Source organism: Chinchilla lanigera, unplaced genomic scaffold (genome assembly GCF_000276665.1).
Source record: "Chinchilla lanigera isolate Chin_1 unplaced genomic scaffold, ChiLan1.0 scaffold00015, whole genome shotgun sequence".
NCBI classification, from domain to species: Eukaryota; Metazoa; Chordata; class Mammalia; order Rodentia; family Chinchillidae; genus Chinchilla; species Chinchilla lanigera.
Window position 1 is genome coordinate 1,129,509 of NW_004955416.1, and position 17,189 is coordinate 1,146,697.

At 36.6% G+C, this 17,189-nt stretch overlaps 1 protein-coding gene and 1 long non-coding RNA gene across 2 annotated transcripts in view; one reads left to right on the forward strand and one right to left on the reverse strand.

Moving 5' to 3' along the window:
• The window catches only part of Ryr3 (ryanodine receptor 3), a 547,606-nt gene that overhangs the window by 417,003 nt on the left and 113,414 nt on the right, over positions 1–17,189 (reverse strand). The gene's annotated exons all lie outside the window — the stretch shown is intronic.
• Positions 1,427–4,997, forward strand: LOC102024003. Its single transcript, XR_260345.1, has 3 exons — positions 1,427–1,504; positions 4,202–4,297; positions 4,528–4,997. It is a non-coding gene; the product is annotated as an uncharacterized LOC102024003 (long non-coding RNA).

Genomic DNA, 17,189 nt, shown 5'->3' on the forward strand with positions numbered 1-17,189 from the left:
ATTTCTATGTCTTCAAAATTAGATTTTATAGAGGTGTGCTCATACTAAATACCATTGAATGGTACTGATTATGATCATCTTTCAAAAATAAATGATCAGTTGGGATCTAAGCTTTTGAATGATTCATAGCAGTAGAAATTTCTGTGACAATGAGAATGATCAATAATCTGTGAAGATAATGAGAGTATAAGACTTAAATTATTACCAAATATACAAGCGACTACCTTTATTGACATTATATGAAACATACGCTATCTCTACCTGTACATATTTCACCTTCTCATTTCCTAAGCACTTATTATATGGCAGGCTAAATAGTAGGATGCAAAGTTAAACATAGCCTTTGACCTTATTCTTCATTCTGATCAGGGTTAGAGATGCATGTAACCAGTTGTGGTGCAGGGTCTGTGCTTACATAGGAGTCCGTAATCAACTGCAGTTTTGGAGTCTGAGCAAAAAAGTTTTCATAGAATGGGAGGCAACTAAGTAAGAGCTTTGCTGAACTTGTCTTCTACAAAATACATAAGGGAAGGAAGAGGAAAGATTGCCAATAGTACTGAAACTTTGCTAAACTTCCTTTGATAAACAGAAGACTGCTGGTTCTAAGTTTCCATACTACAGTGAGGTTTTTGCGGGGGCAAGAGTTAAATAAGATAGAAACTGTTATGGGTTAAATTCTCATCTACAAAATTCATTATGTTGAAATTCTAACACCCACTATCTCAGAATTAACTGTATTTGGTTTTTTTAAAAAATAATTCCAGTAAAATGCGATCATCTGATTCAATATGATTCTGCTTCCTTGTAAACAGAAAGGATTGGGACACAGACATACAGAGGAAAGACCAGGTGGTAACACATGGAGAAGATCCCAGCTGAGGGAAGAGGAGATAGAAGAAAGCAACCCTGCTGACACCTCGCTTTTGGACTTCAGCCTCCAGAATTTGAAGAAGATGCTTTTCTGCTGTTAAAGCTACCTGGTCAGTGGTGCAATACTTTGTTATGGCAGGCCCAGCAGCAACAACAACGGAAACCGCAAACCCTAAGTAGGTTTACAGACCAAATTTTATCCATCTAAAGAGATACTGACATTTATTCAAAAACTTTCCGTCTATCTCGGAAGGAAAAGCTCAGTATTTTAAGTCTTGAATTTAAAAAGAAAATCTTCTACTCTAATTGCTTGCCTTGTCCTTATAAGGAGAACACTAATTTGAGCAAGAAAATGAAGGCTACCGGGAGTGGCCAAGGCCAAGGATAATTAAAAGAATTTTCTCCAGGCTGTGGAACTTCTTTGTTCCAATTTTAGAACTTTTCAATGCGGAGAACAAACTAAACAGAGGTAGGAATGCACTCAAAAATTGCCTCCATTGTCCTCACAGCCCTAGTCCAATCTGGACAGTCAAGCTGGAACTGCTCTGAGAGGTCACAGAAGGGCAAAGGGAAGCAAGTCTGTACCATTTCCTATCAGGGGGTCTCAGGGTCCTAGCACCTTCAGGATCTTAAGGTTCATCTTTTTAATACAATATAAAGTGATTTTTATTGTTATTTATAACAGCACAAGAATTACATTTCTTTTCTTTTTTGACTGTGAAATGTTAAAAGCCAGTATAACAATACTAAATAAGAATGAACTAAGTTGACTTTTAGCTTTCATCAGAACACTGCTTATTGAATCCAATCCTTAACTTTCTTCTTAGAGTCTCAAGGAACGTCCAGAGTATTTGTGTGTGTGTGTGTGTGTGTGTGTGTGTGTGTGTGTGTGTGTGTGTATGCATATGCATGCACCCACGTGTGAGATATTTTTATCCTTAAAGGAAAATTAGATAAAACTAAGGAGACATTCCGTATAACTTCATGTTTACTGAACATAGGACCTACCATGTCTAGCTACATTCCTAAAGGGGGCCTAGATGGTCAAAAATAGAATATGTTTCTCTATTTGGATGGCTAATAGGCATTTCAACATGAATACGTCAATAATAGATGTTGCAATTTTCTCTCACATCTTTCCCATCTCTGAAAATACTACCATTTATCCGGTTTTTTGAGCCTCTAGACAAGGATTTGAAGATTCTGCCTCCTTCCCCATATCTCCAGCACCAGCGCTATGCCATGTATACAGTCAGTGCTCAGAAAATGGCCATTAAACCCATGTGACCAACAGTTAGTTAACGTGGCTGCATCACATGGTGAGACACTTCAATTTTTCCATTGCTCTGAAAATAGTGAGTGAAATTTTCAAAATAAGAAATACTTTGAACCTTTGGGGTTTTTAGGAAGCAAATCAAAATGCAAATCAGCTCAACTTGAGGAGCTGCTAAGAAAACTTTCTGTTCCAACATGCTTCCAGAGTAGAATAATTAGTATCACATACCTATCTATACTGAGTATGTGATGGCCTGCTGGTTTTATCATTAGCAACCTATATAATAAAGTAAAATCCCACTGAAATTTCATTATTGTGGATCCCAACTTAGTTTTCTGGAATAAAAATTTAATTTCTAAAAGATGCTAACCACAATGCCCTCAGATTCATTTCAGGAACACTGAGCACCTTGCAATTATCACTGCAATATACCCTACAGGGTGTGAGATAACTCGATTTCATGCAATGGCCACCTCCTGCAGTAACTGTGATAGGTTGTAATGGAACAGATTTTTAAGCAGTCTTACAAAGAAGCCCAAAAGAATTGTCAAACTCAGAAGATGAAATCTCCCATGATAGTAGGAGCTAGGATGACTGCAGAAAGCAAGAAGGAATTATAAGAAAGAAGTCATAGAGCCTCCTAGTTCTGTGTGCAAGAGGGTAAATTCCCCAAATGAGCAAGGTAAGCATCTTTATTTTGTATCCACTCCATCACTTCTAGACTCTGAGGTCCCATGTCTTTCCAAACAAAAGATTTGATGACCTGGCAATTACCACTCTGAGCTATGTCAAAAGGCCACTTTCTTTACCATCTTTGGTAAATAACACATTTCATATGGTATTGTCACATTATTAGGCAGTGTTTTCTAATTTCTCAAGGGAAAATGGGTTAATTTCTTTTTAAATGGATTATAAACATTTGCTTTATTAAATGGCCTATGCCAAATGTAATTTAGCTATTGTTTATAACTTAGGCTCACTGTAATCAAGTTAAATAATTATGTTGTGCCCTTAATGTGGCTGGTGGCCTATGTTAGCTTCAGGGTACATTGCCCTTTTAATTTTTCTGACTTAAACAGTTTTGTCCATATTTTTAGCTGTCAACAAGAAATATTTTGCTTCTGTTTAGGTAGTTTGCAATTCACTCCTTTCTCCTTTGACTCCTTCCCTTCTATTGTATTGTGGTCTGGAAATCCTAATTATCAGAACAATTAGCATATTGTAACATAAGAGTAAATAAACTTTGACTACGGCCCTTTTTGGTGAACACATGAATATATTGTTTTTGGCTTTGTGAAATCTATTTTGGCTGTTTGGAGGCCTTTACTTATTATTTGATTACCAGTCCTATTTTAAATGTTCACAGATACTGGATAAGTGACCTCTGGATAAATAAAATACTGCTGTGGTTGGAGTTTCTATGTGCAATCTATTTGGCTTGAGGAAGAGATATAAATAAACAAACAACATGTAGCATTTCCAGGCTATGTGCAATTTGATGATAGTAAGGGGGTCATAAACTGTGGCATTAATTATCTTTGCTGCCAGCATTGGTGTTACCGAATGTCACTACTTTACAAACTTACTCTCCTACTTAGTACTGGCAGAAGCATCATGGAAAACCATTTTGAAACTTTCAAATGTAATGCTTCATTGAAATTTTTAAATTTTAGAACCCTAGGAAGGAGGCATCAAATAGTTTTAAAATTTTATCTAATATTAAGCAAAATAAACCAAAATGATGGACACAAAGATTGCATAAAGGTAAATAATATAAAAATTTCTAATGCAGTTCCTAGAGAATATAAAAATGATCTAATATGAAACAATCTCATTAATTTGTGTTAGAAATTCCAAACACTTAGCTGAACACTGCTGTACTTCCTCGCTTGGGTAGCAAACTAAAAAGTAGTGTAATGGATTAGCTTAATCATTATAGTCAACTTTCAAATCCAAATAAAGGACAGACCAAGTTGAAAATTGAAAAATTGCTTTGACTTGGTCAGAAGACACTCTGAAGTCACCCACTGACACTTCTTTGATGTCATCCCCCAGGACCAGGACCAGGACCAGCTAAGCAGTAGAGAAAGTGAAATTTGGAAATTCTTCCGGGTAACCCAAAAAGCAACAATTGAAAGTTTCTTTCCAATGGTATGTCCCCAAACTACTTCCTTTCTGTACTATTAATATATCTTGCTTTCTCTTTTCAACTGTCCCTTCCTTCTCAGAAATGATACTTCAGTTGCCAGTAAGTTGCTCGCTATGGAACCCTGAACCAAGGGATCTAACAGCCAATATTCTTCCTGCTGCCCACCACTCATTTTTATGGCCTCCTATTAATTAGTAAATTATTCATATGTTGTCACTGTTCTCTATTTCAGTACTTCTTATACCTAACTTCCTGGACCATCTACCTGAGGCTTATCTGGGTATTTAAAGACCCAGGTTTAGGGGCCCTACTGATTCAAAATAGAACATCTAATGAGAAGAACCTGGGATTGAGGAATTTTGAAGAAACCCAAAAGATACCCAGAAACGCTGTGTTAGAGAACCATCTTGCCTCATACAACTTTCAGCTGCAGCTGTTGACATTTGAGACTGGATAATCCTCTGTTACTGGGGCTTCTTTGCAAAGGGCATGATGTTCAGCAGCAGCATGGGCCACTACCCACTAGATACCAATAGCAGCACCAACGCTCCAGCTGTAACAGCCAAAAATGCCTCCAGCCATTTTCCCATGTCCCTTGGAACACAGCTGCCCCTAAGATTGGGACTATGGTGATGCTTCAGCCAAGTGTGAGTGTCTAGTGCTTCCCCATGGGGTGCCTTGTCCAAATGGCTTCCATTAGCATCCATACACCGAGTCTCGTTCTCATTATTGTCTTCTAACCCTTTGCATGAGGATGAGTTCAATGTGTTAAATGAAGAATTCTAACTTGAGAATTTATGAGAAATGTGTTTAAATCTACTTATATCTAGATGCTCTAACATTAAAGCAGTACAGATGCATTTTAAATCATGGATATTCTCAAAGACCTGACTCTAATGCTTGGTGATTAGAACTGTGCTCTGGGAGAACTTGTAGTAAGTGTTTTCAAAAATGAATATATTCTCATAAAACTATAACACAAGAAATACAACTTGTTTTTCAGAAAGGAAAAAATTCATATGCTGTGGATGAAAAAGGACTAATGATAATATTACTAAAGCTGTCATTTTTTCTGTGCTGACTGTATGTCAGCCAATGAGTTAAGTGATTCACTTGGATACTTTTAATTAGTTTCCTTAGTAATCTCATGGAATTAATACCATTGTTATTCATGTTTATAAAAAGTGGAGCTTCAATGAAATTGAATGGCTTGTCTATGCTTGCCCAACTATTTTATGTTGGAATCAAATTAGTCTTAAAACATTTTGAATAAAGATTAGAAATAGGGACTATTTAATAACTCCTTTTGTGAAATTAAAGCCACATGGGAAAATGTGAGAAAAGACAAAGACTTCTCTTACTCATGAGCATAAATTTCCAAAAAGGGCAAACAATCCTATAGAGTGTGAAGACAATATTGTATCATAATATACTTGAGCACAGTCCAAGAATTTTAAGATCGCTGAAACATCAGATAACACATTCATGTACTCATATCAATAAGGCAAAGTAGAAAAAGCATGATGATCTTAACAGATGCATAAAAGCATCTGAATATTCATTCATAAAAAAGTAATAAAAATTTTAGCAAACTCAGATTTTAAGGGAATTTTCTTGAGTTATATTTAATCATAAAGAATTGGATGTAGTCACTTTAAAAACTAAAATATGCCAGGTGTGGTGGTACACACCTGTAATCCCAGCACTCTGGAAGGCTATGCCAGGAGGATTGCAAGTCTGAGCCCAGCGGGGTAACTCAGTGACTTAATGAGACCCTGTTTTATAATTTTAAAAAGGATAGGAGGGTAGAGATGTATATGTCTTAACTCTATTCATTCTTCTTTTCCTCTACAGTAGAAAGGAGGCTACCCAATTATATACCCTAGTCCAGTGATTGCAAATCTTTTAGAACTTTCAGTGATGCAAACAGCTTGCTGTGATATATGTTTCATAGGTTTGCCAGCACCACCCTAGTCTACTTTCCAGTTTGAAAGAAAAATTCTCCTTTATGAAAAATTAAAAGCCAAAGCCTAACAAAGATCAGATCTTTCCCCTTAATACTCTACCCTTTCTTCCTGACTTAAACAAAGAAATAAGGCCTGGTGATAAAACAGCCATCTTGTAACTACTAGGCAAATATTACAGATGATAAAGATGCAATGTAAAAGGAGCTTGAGTCCTTGATGCACAACTGCTGTGCCAGTCTAAATTACCTTTCCTCAGTCTAAGGCTACTTACAGATTACTTATTACATAAGTCAGACTCCATTTTTGTTTAATAGTAGTAACACTGTAGTAACCATTGTAGTAACATCCCTTCTGATCAAATTGAATTTTAGCTTACACGTTGTCTCTCTCTCTCTCTCTCTCTCTCTCTCTCTCTCTCTCTCACACACACACACACACACACACACAGAAATCTTGGTGTTTGCAGAGGTGAAATGATAAATAGTAAATGATTACTGAGACTACTGGTTAGCAAATAGATAAACAATAAAGCTGGATCCTAAAGTTCACAATCAATTATGCTGGATTAAAACTTAAAAGTAAAAAAAAACAAATTTTAGAAGGAAATCAAAATAATTTTTGATGTTATAGATAAAAGCCATTTAAATAAAAATATCACATATTTTAACAGACAGGCTGATATATCTGGCTGCATTTAAATTTTAATTTCATTAAGACAGATAACCAAAAAATGAAACCATAAATTGGGAGATCTCAGTACCATCTAACCAACAAATTAACAGTTATAATGTCCAAAGAATTCTGTGAATTATTTAGAAGAGAGAGTGTGTCAATATAAAAATGGGGAAAAAAGACATGAGCAGGTACTTCAAAGAAAAAAGCAGCCACATGAAAAAATGTATTAAAAAGATAATCTCAATAGTAATAAAAAAGACATACTATGACACTGTTTTACGCCATCAAATTTGCAAGAAGTAAAAAAAGTCTGGCACTGCCAGGACCAAGGACACTGAACACTATAGCAAGGAGGGCTCCAGTACTGGTAGGAATATAAACTCAGAAATACCACTTCGGAATGCAACTTGCCAGTAACTGATATTGATGAAGATGCATGAAGCTCATTTGGCTTCCAGTATAAACCGCACAGAAATTCTTACAGGAATGTTTATGACATTATAATATGAAATAACACAAATGCGCATACACACAAAACTCCAAACTGTCCACTGATAGAAAGAATACACTGTGATGAACGTAAACACTGGAATACCACAGAACCATGGAAAACAACTGGTGCTCATCAATATAAATGAAGCATAAGGTTGAGTAGTAAAACAAATTCTAGAATATATGTTTGTATCAAAATTTTAAAAAAGAAAAAACTAAATATTGTTTATTACTGTTTAGAGAAATATCTACATAAAAAGAGCCTAGAGAGAAGCAAGATGGTGATAAGTTTCGGTTAAAGCTGGGGAGCAGAGAGAAATGCAGTCCAGGAAGAATAGGCAGTTATTAGCAAGCCCCTTTTGCCTCAGCTGAATATTAGTGCACACGTGTTCATTTACTCATTATGTTCTGTACCTTACACATAAATAGGAGATATTTATATGTGTCAAATACTTTTATTTCATAAAATTTCTAAGTTTCTACATCAAACTATTTTCCAAAAAGTAGCATGACGTTGGTGGATGTTCTATATTTTAAAAAGATAGTTATAGAGGCAGAGAAATATGGGAAGAATAAGTGGGTTCAGCTGAGTTCTAAGATCTTCTGGAACAAGTGCAGTGTGGAATTTTTAATTGTGCAAATGACAAGAGCACTTGCACCTGATATGAACTACGAGCACCAGAAACATCACAACATGGGAGATTTGCAGAGCAAACTTCTGAAGTTGTGACCGGCAAACAGTCAAAAAATAGGCAAATTTCACTGTAAGAAAATACATTTATTTTTACCAAAGAAATAACCCACATTGCACTGGCTGCTGGATGGGATTTCTCTTGGATACAAATTAGAAAAGAGGCCTGGATGACATCATAAAGTATATGTGAGGACACTAATCCAATGTGCTATTAACTAGAAAAATGGCCAACAAAACACCATACCATCAGAAAGGTAGAAAATGTCATCCCAGGATTCTGGAGAATGACAGTGCTATGTACTCAGTACGCTGTGTGCAGTTCAGAAAAAATTGTTGCACTTGAGGAAAAAGGTAATGAGCTCAAGAGAGCACAAAAAGATTAAGTGTTGGGGAAATGGGCCATCCATAAGCAGAAGAATGAATCTAGATCTATATCTATCATCATGTACCCAACTAAATCAAATGGATCGGAGAACTGAATGTTAAAACAGAAACAACCTGCTGGAAGATAAAATAGGTTAAACTCTTGAAGACATAATCACAGGCGAGGACACTCTGAACAGAACCCTGGTTGCACAGGACATAGTACAGAGAATTAAAAATTTGATCATATGAAGTTAAAAGGTTTCTGCACAGAAAGAACAACAAAGAGTAAAAAGAAAACTTACAGAATGGGGAAAAATTTGCTAGCTGTTCCTCAGACACAGGACTAATATGTAGAATACATAAAGAACTCAAAAAATCTAGATGCTCCCAAGTAAAAGACCCAATTGAAAAATGGGCAAGTGAAATGAATAGACACTTAATGGAAGAAGTACAAATGGCCAGAAAATATGCAATGAAATGCTCAGCATCGCCGGGGTTTAGAGAAAGGCAAACTACAACAATGCGGAGAGTCTATCTTAACTGAGAAAGAATGGGCATCATCGAGAATCAAATAAAAATACTGTCCTGTGGATGAACTCTTTTACATTATTGGTGGGTTTATAAACTAGTACAACCACTATGAAAATCAGTGTTCTCCTTTTAGGTACCTTCCTGAAAGAGTTAAAAACATTATTCATTCAGTGATATGCATACCCATATTTATAGCAGCACAACTCATAACATCTAAATCTTGGTGGCAGCCTATATTTCCATCAGCGGATGAATGGATAAAGAAAATGTGCCATTTATACACAATGGAGTACTACTCTGCCACAGGGAAAGATAAATTCAAGTCATTTTGAGGAAAATGGATGCATCTTGATTCTGTGTAATGTTAAGTGAAATAAATCAGACACACAAGCTTAAATATCACATGGTCTCTTTTACTTGAGAAACGCAAAATAGAAATAAAGAACAAAATAAAGGATAATAGGAAAAGGGAGCTATATCTTTGTCAAACGGGAAGGCCATCAAGAAATGGAGAGGGGAGGGTGAACAAGAAAAGAGGATGAAAAAAGGAATTATGATGTGTCATGTAAATGTACCAACTGCACTGAAGGAATGCACACATTTTGTCTTGAAAATATGCACTGATGAGAAAACCAGAGCACACAGCTAAAAAATGATTAACAGTCAGAGGTTGTAACTAATGAGATCACTCTTAAGTATGAGGATTTGCCTACAAGGAAGACCCAATTGGAAAGGAAATGTAACTGAAATGTATCAGTCCATCCAAATGTATAAACAAGGTAACCACTTGCTCTCTGAAGGAGGATCTTTTTAATTTTTTTTATTTTTAAAGAATAAAAATTTTTTAAAAACATCAAAAAGATACAGAATTTCAAAATGATGATAGGAAATCAACAATCATTGTTATATTGCATATTATTATCTTCAAAGTAGTTGTTCAGATTAACAGACATAGGCATGTAAAATTGATCAAAAAATTAAGCATTAACTCTTCCTTTCAATAAACCAGTAAGAATTAGTAGTATACTTATCTTAGCTATCTTGTGTGCATATATATTTTCCCCTTTCCTTCTTTCTTTCTTTTCTCTTTTCCCTAATCCCAGTTGTTCTTTCCTTTTGAGCAGTTTCTTTCCCTTTCACAATGTCTACTGTACCTTTCAGATCTTATTTACGGTTTCAGTTTCTCCCACTAGGGAGACAATACGATGTTTACACATGCAGGTCTGATTTATTTCACTTATGAGTATGGTCTCTGGTTGCATCCACTTACCTATAAAAAGCTTGCATTTATCCTTCTTTGTAGTTGAGTAATACTCCATTGTATAAAAATACCACATCTTCTATCCATTCCTTGGTTGATGGGCATTTGAGTTGTTTCCAAGATTTAGCTATTACAGACTGTGCTGCTATAAACTTGGGTGCAGTTGAGGAAGGAAGGGGAAACATAATGAAAATTGAAATGCACTAACTACTAAAGTGCTTTCTCACCCATCACTATAGTTTTAAAATACTAAAAGTAATTGCTATTGCGCACAATCATTTGAAACTCATTACTCCAAATTATGCTACAATAATCAATGTGTAAAATTCTATAATTTCTTACTCTCACTGCTACTTCTGCAGTATTTACTTATACATCTTATCTTCTCTGCTGCCCTTTAACCTCTTTGAGGGTATCATTACTTCTTTTTCACTGTATCTGTCTGGTGTGGGACACTTACTACATCTTTATTAAGTAAAATAATGAATGACTAAAATAGCTTTAGATGCAAACCCAAAGAAGCATTATTCTACTAATGGAACAAAGTGTTTTAGGTGACATGCCTAACATTTGATATAAATGTCTTAAAATGTGTCATACAAGGATTCTCTGTGTGACCAAACACAATGTATTTCCTATGGGAGATAGCAAGAGAAGGAGCATAAAACTCCCAGGCCCAACCCCAAGCGGCAGTTTTACATTTAGTACTCATTAACAAACAATACATACCTGAATTACAGAACATACAATACATCTCTCTACAGCAGATATCAATGATTTGGACAGTCCAATTTTATCTTCCTACAAAGTACAGGAATCTCAGAATAAATGGGGAAAAAAGGTCAAAATAGATTTCAAGTAATGGACACCCCATTGATCAATAAACTAATTTGAAGCAGCCAACACAATGGGCATGATTTCTAGCATTGTAAGACTAGACTAATTTAGGTCAAAGAGTTGAATTCTATTGATATTTTTTTGTATCCTCACTTCACATAAGCCAGACAGTGTAAAACTAATTAATTCAATGTGGAGTTACTGGGACTAGAAGGAGCTTGAGATCTAATAGGATACAACTGGTTTCTGTTGTCAAAATTTGCAGGAGAAAATACCTGACTATCTCAAGACTAGCTCTATTGTCACCTGAACATATGAGTTGAGTCCAGCATTGCTTCAGAGCTATGGGAAGGAAAAGTCTGGGAACAGCAAGTTTCCTCCAACAGATGAAGAAGCCAAGGGGTGAAGGCTGGCAGGTCAAACATAGGTGTGTCATTTTGGAAATCATATATATGTAGTCCAGTAGTATCTTTGGGCCTCAAGATACCCAGCTGTTCCTCTTTTTAACTAGATGCAGATGCTTGATTTTTTTCCTGCTGCACAAGTCATCTTTTTATAGCAGCACCTATGCTTTTTATGATCCTAACATATTCCTGCTTGACACTCATCTTGGCTTTCTCTAAAAGCTTCTTCAGTCATGAGGGGATGATGAACTCATTCTCACTGGAGGATACATGATTAATATATGGGAGACACCTGTGAATTAAATGTGTGCCAGCGTTTTACGGAGGGCAAATCTGAAGGAAGACTAGGGCAAGGAATGTGAGTGAGCATTGCTCAGCGGTGGAGCCATGGAAGTAATTTCCATCTCCTGTACATCTAGTTGTCTGTTAATATGCCAATACATTACTCAGTACAAAAACCTTGCATGGCCTCCCAAACTGCCCGGTCCCACTGCAGACAGTGGGACAATGCTTTTCTCTCAATCTTAAGCATTAAGCTAGACCAGTAGTGCATGAGCACATAATTTAACTTGAGCAGACATTTCAGAGAATGCAAAATCTTCAATAATCATCCCCCATCCCTGGGCCCTCTTCTTCCTCCACAGGTAAAAATTAGGTTTTTCTCCTTCTAGACACTACATGTATACATACACTCATGCATATGTACAATTGTATACAAATGTAACCACAGAGACTATATGGCATTCCATAAAATGTTATATATATTTTCACTTTTATTGTACTCAATGCATGCTTAGGGTGCTAGGTGATGAGCTGGGTGCAGACTTTACCTCATCTCTATTAACTGCATCATATCATTTTCCCATAGCTATGGGAATACCTGTGCTGTTTGGCAGTGGATACTCTTGTGCTTACTTCTTATTAACTACAGTGAGGTAGAAACGCTGGGTCGGAAGGAAACTTCTGTTGTCTCTTCAAGTAGTGGCACCAATTTATAACCCCACCAGCAGGGTGTGAGAGTCTCAGTAACTCGCACTTTCACCCCCTCTTGATATTGCCAACATAGTTACCTAACCCAGTTCACTATGACCCACTCTGTTTTGGACCTCTGACCCTAGGCATTCCTTTAGTCTTACCTTCACTAGCAGGGGTAGGGAGAGTGGGCCCAAAAACAGGTAAGAGCATAATTCAGACTGTCTTCTGAGGTTGTCAGCTGTTAAAGAGCTTACTGGCAGTCACATCCTTCAAACCCATAGAACGCACTTCTTCCCCGCTAGGTTTTACTGATACTGGCTGGAAAATCACACTCCTTCAGCTGCCATATTCCTTTCTCATCTTAGACCAACCACCAGCATCCCAGTCACAGGCCCCACTCTGGCCGAAGGCAATCTGGAAAACCAAAGCAATATCTTTTCCCCATTGCTGCTATTCCGAGTGCCCAAGAAACACTAATAATGAACTACCTTTTGAAAAGAAATCTTGTTTTATGTCATACAATATTTAACAGAGCTCTGCCTTTCCGAAAGTCAATTGTAAGAGCTACCCAGTCACTTTGAGTGGCTTCTTAAATTATTCATTGGATTTTTTTGTGATTTTCTTTCACATGTTCAAGAAGTTCTCAATAAACCTAAGTAGAATACGCAATGGAAGAAGTCTTCAGAATAGTGTTTTGAAGTGGAGGGATGTGGAGCAGCGGTGGTTTAGAAGCAGAGTTCTAAGGAATGCTTTCCCTCTTGAAAGGGTTTCATTAAAGCACAATGAAAACATCAGGGCATCAATGCAAGGTTTTAACCAGTAAAGGAGAGCATCATTAAATGCAAAAATCTGATCATTAGTGTCTGTCTTTACGATACCCACAAGAAGAAAGAAGAATCCTGCAACACTGTGCACCTACAATTTATTAGCTCAAAGTTTTAAACTTTTCTCAGAAGAGGCTGGCTTTGTTGTTATAAGAAAAGTAGTTTAAGGGAAAAATCAGTTACATGACAATCATTACTGACTTCCATACTTCTCTAATGCAGGATACTCATTAGGCTGGAAAAGATGTTTCCTCCCTTCCTCTTAAATTTCCATGCCAGCTCATAATAACTGAGAAGTAAAATGATACATCTTCTGAGGACCCGGGGACATAAGTCTTAAAGGTCCTCAAGACACACTGAGACAGCAGCCCACTGGGCCCTTTGCCTCATGTTCCCGGGATCACTCTACAAAAGTGCCAGAGAAAAGAAAGACCAGAGGAGGAGCAAAGGGACCTCTTCCGCCGTCTTTCACCATCAAGTCCAGGCCACTGACCAGTTTCACACTAGAGAACCAGTTTTGTGCAGATGCTGCTCTTGGGAGTCTGTGGGATTAGCAGTAAAGCACCTCAGCAGTTTAAGAAAACAGAAGTCACAGATATTTAAGCCATACTTTACTTGGTAGGTGGTATCATCTCAAGAACAGTATTTGAAAACTTTATAACAAAATTTAATATAGTGTATCCTATAGAATTATATTATCAACTTTGACTTCTTTTTCATTAAAACGTTTCTTCTAAACTACAACTGACTAGGATTAGTCACTGATTATGACATTTTAAAAATGAAGTCATAGAAAAAACTTCTCCAAGTTATTTGGGTCTGAAGATATGAATGCTAGAAAATAAAAGACAATGAAGGAATCACAGAATTGTAAACCATTTGAGAAGTTTTCTTGCTTATCTTCCTCTTCAAAGCAGGAAGGGGAAAAACTATGTATAAATTATACCAAGATTTTGCTTTCACATAGGCATTTAATTTGCCTGAAATGGATATGGATGATCCAGAGACATGGGTTTAAGTTGTTTTTGTTTTGCTCACTCAACAAGAGTTTTGTTTCTACAGTGTAGTTGAGTGAGGATTATTGAAATCTCCAAAATAAAAATCTCAGTATCGCACACAAAAACAATTTTCATAAAAAGAAGTTGAGAGAAAAAAATAAACCCTTCTTTGTGCACTGCTTGTGAAACTTGAAGTAGCACCTCTCATTAGTAATAATGTCATTCTAACAAGCGTTTGCATGTTAAGTATCATGTCCTGGATATGGAACTGGTGCATTAATTCGTCAGACAGACAGAGACAGAGACAGAGACAAAGACAGACAGAGTCAGAAGGAAATGATCAAGGTACTAACTATATAATAAGTAAGTCATAGGTTGATCTTGAAATTCCACATTATTTAAAAATATCAGAGCAGTCTTCTACTACTATAAGCCAAAGATGTAAACTTTTCTCTCAAGGAGCTGGAGATAATCTAAAATACATGGCAGCCTATTGCACCTGAGAAATGGGATGGAGAAGGAGGAGCAGGAAAGGCCACACAGAGCTCTCCATAGCTAGGAGAAGATGGAATTTCAGAAATGCTTCACCAAGTTAGGCTTTCCTACAAGAACATTCTTAATCTACTCAGCACCTACCCTCTGGCCATCTGTTTGGATCAGAGCCTGCCATTCTTGAATGTCTGCCCAATAGGAATGGAAGGAAGGTGTGCAGACATGACACTCTTTTAACATCTGCTCCAGTGCCGTGTTTTGAAGAGTCAGTCTCAGCCTGCTTCCTTTCTATCTCTGGCTTTCACCATGATGCCACTGATGGGTGATTGGTCCTGCCTGGAAGCATGAGGAGACCTTTACAAAGGTACATAAATATTCATTTTGGAAAGAGTCACAAATTCCAGGAATGCAATACAACGCAACATGCAATTTCAAAACATAAAATTAAGGGTTTTAAAAAAGTTGTCATCATACTAGTCATAAATCTGTACTGAAGAGAATATTCATTACATAAAATATTGTAGCTGACAGCAGAATTCTCCATTACTAGCTCCCAATCATCACAGTTTGAATTTTTGACCCTTTATCACAAACATCTTAGTGGCATTTACTATGTAAAGTGACATTGGGACCAAACCCCAAGGAAAAGCACCACATTAAGTTTTGATGTTACTATATTATGATGCACATGCACAGACTCACAAACCATCACAGTCACACCCTAGCTCAGTGACCTGCTGCTTACTATTCCAGATCTTTGCATCTATTTGAGGTATAATGCAGCTGGTAACTAAATTTTATGTCTCTTCACCCTGAATTCACATGCTGAAGCTTAGCCTAGGTCATGGAGGTAGAAACCTCATAAGGGTATAAGTAGATGAAGAGAACAGAGTTCTTTGCACACATGAGGATGTGAATAGAAGTTAGCCACTGACAGCTGAAGAGAGGACTAGAACTTGCCAGGCTTATACCCTGATTACAGACTCCCAATCTGTGGAATTGTGAGAAATAAACTTGTTGCTCATAAATCACCCAGTCTATAGTATTTTTATTATAGCAGTTTCAACTAAGACATAAGAAAATGATTGCTGCAAAGAAATGAGGCCAGAGACTCCTGGGACTTTTCTAGTTCTACCCCAAGCCAGGTGGTAATGCTCTTAATTCTTGAGCCTCAGTTACAGCCCCATTAAAAAGAGAGGACAATCATATCTTTGAAGGTTATACACATAAAATAGCATTTAATAATAAGCCATGTCTCTGTTGTGGAGTTTTTCTACTTATTAAGTTGCCTTTAGTATAAAAAAATGGTCTTAGTACAGAAAAAATGGCAAGACACTATTCTGAGGAGAAATTTTTTTAAAAAAACATGGAACAAGGCCTGGAGCTTGCATTTTTCAAACTCAAAAACGAAGCTCCATTCTCAACTCAAGTGGTATATATAACCTCATTTCAAATCTAGAACAAAAGCAAAGCACAGCATGTATGCCTATGTTTGCCCCATTTTCTTTTTTTATTTATTATTATTATTTTTTATTTGAAAGAGAGTAGTACATGAGAAACAAACTAAAAAATAGAACAGTGGCAGCATACCAGTATCACGAACATAAACAAATCAAAGCAAGAACATTCAAAGTGACACAGGGTCTCAAGACAAATTAATACAAATCAACAGTGGTTGTTACATTGCATATTACTATTCTCAACTACCTTGCTCAGATTATCAGATGTAAGAAGGAAAGATTGCTCAAACCACTAAAAAGAATAAGAAAATAATTCTTCAATAAAACATTAGAGATAATACAGAGTTTCACTATACAAGATGGTAGGAGTTCACCATTGTAATTCCATTGCATATTGCTACCTTCAAATCAGTTGCTCAGACTACCAGACACAAGCATGCAAAGTCGATCAGAACATAAAAAATTGTGGGCATTAACTGTTCATTTCAATACACCATCAGACAACAGAAATACAGTCATTGCAGCTATTCATATATATTTATGTTTTGCCTCCTTCTTTCTTGTTTCCCCTATCTCAGTCGTTCCTTCCTTTGAGCAATTTCTTTCCCTTTCCTATCATCTATTGTATGTTTTAAGTTTTACCTAGTCTTTCAAGTTCCTGCACCAAGGAGACAATATGATGTTTACACATGTGGGTCCAATTTATTTCACTTATGAGTATGGTCTCTAGTTGCATCCATTTACCTACAAAAGCCTCAAGATTATCTTTTTTAGTAGCTGAGTAATACTCCATTGTATATAAATACCACAACTTTTTATCCATTCCTCAGTGGATAGGCATCTGGGTTGTTTCCAAGATTTAGCTATAACAAATTGTGCTGCTATAAACATGGGTGCACATATATCACTGTGGTATGA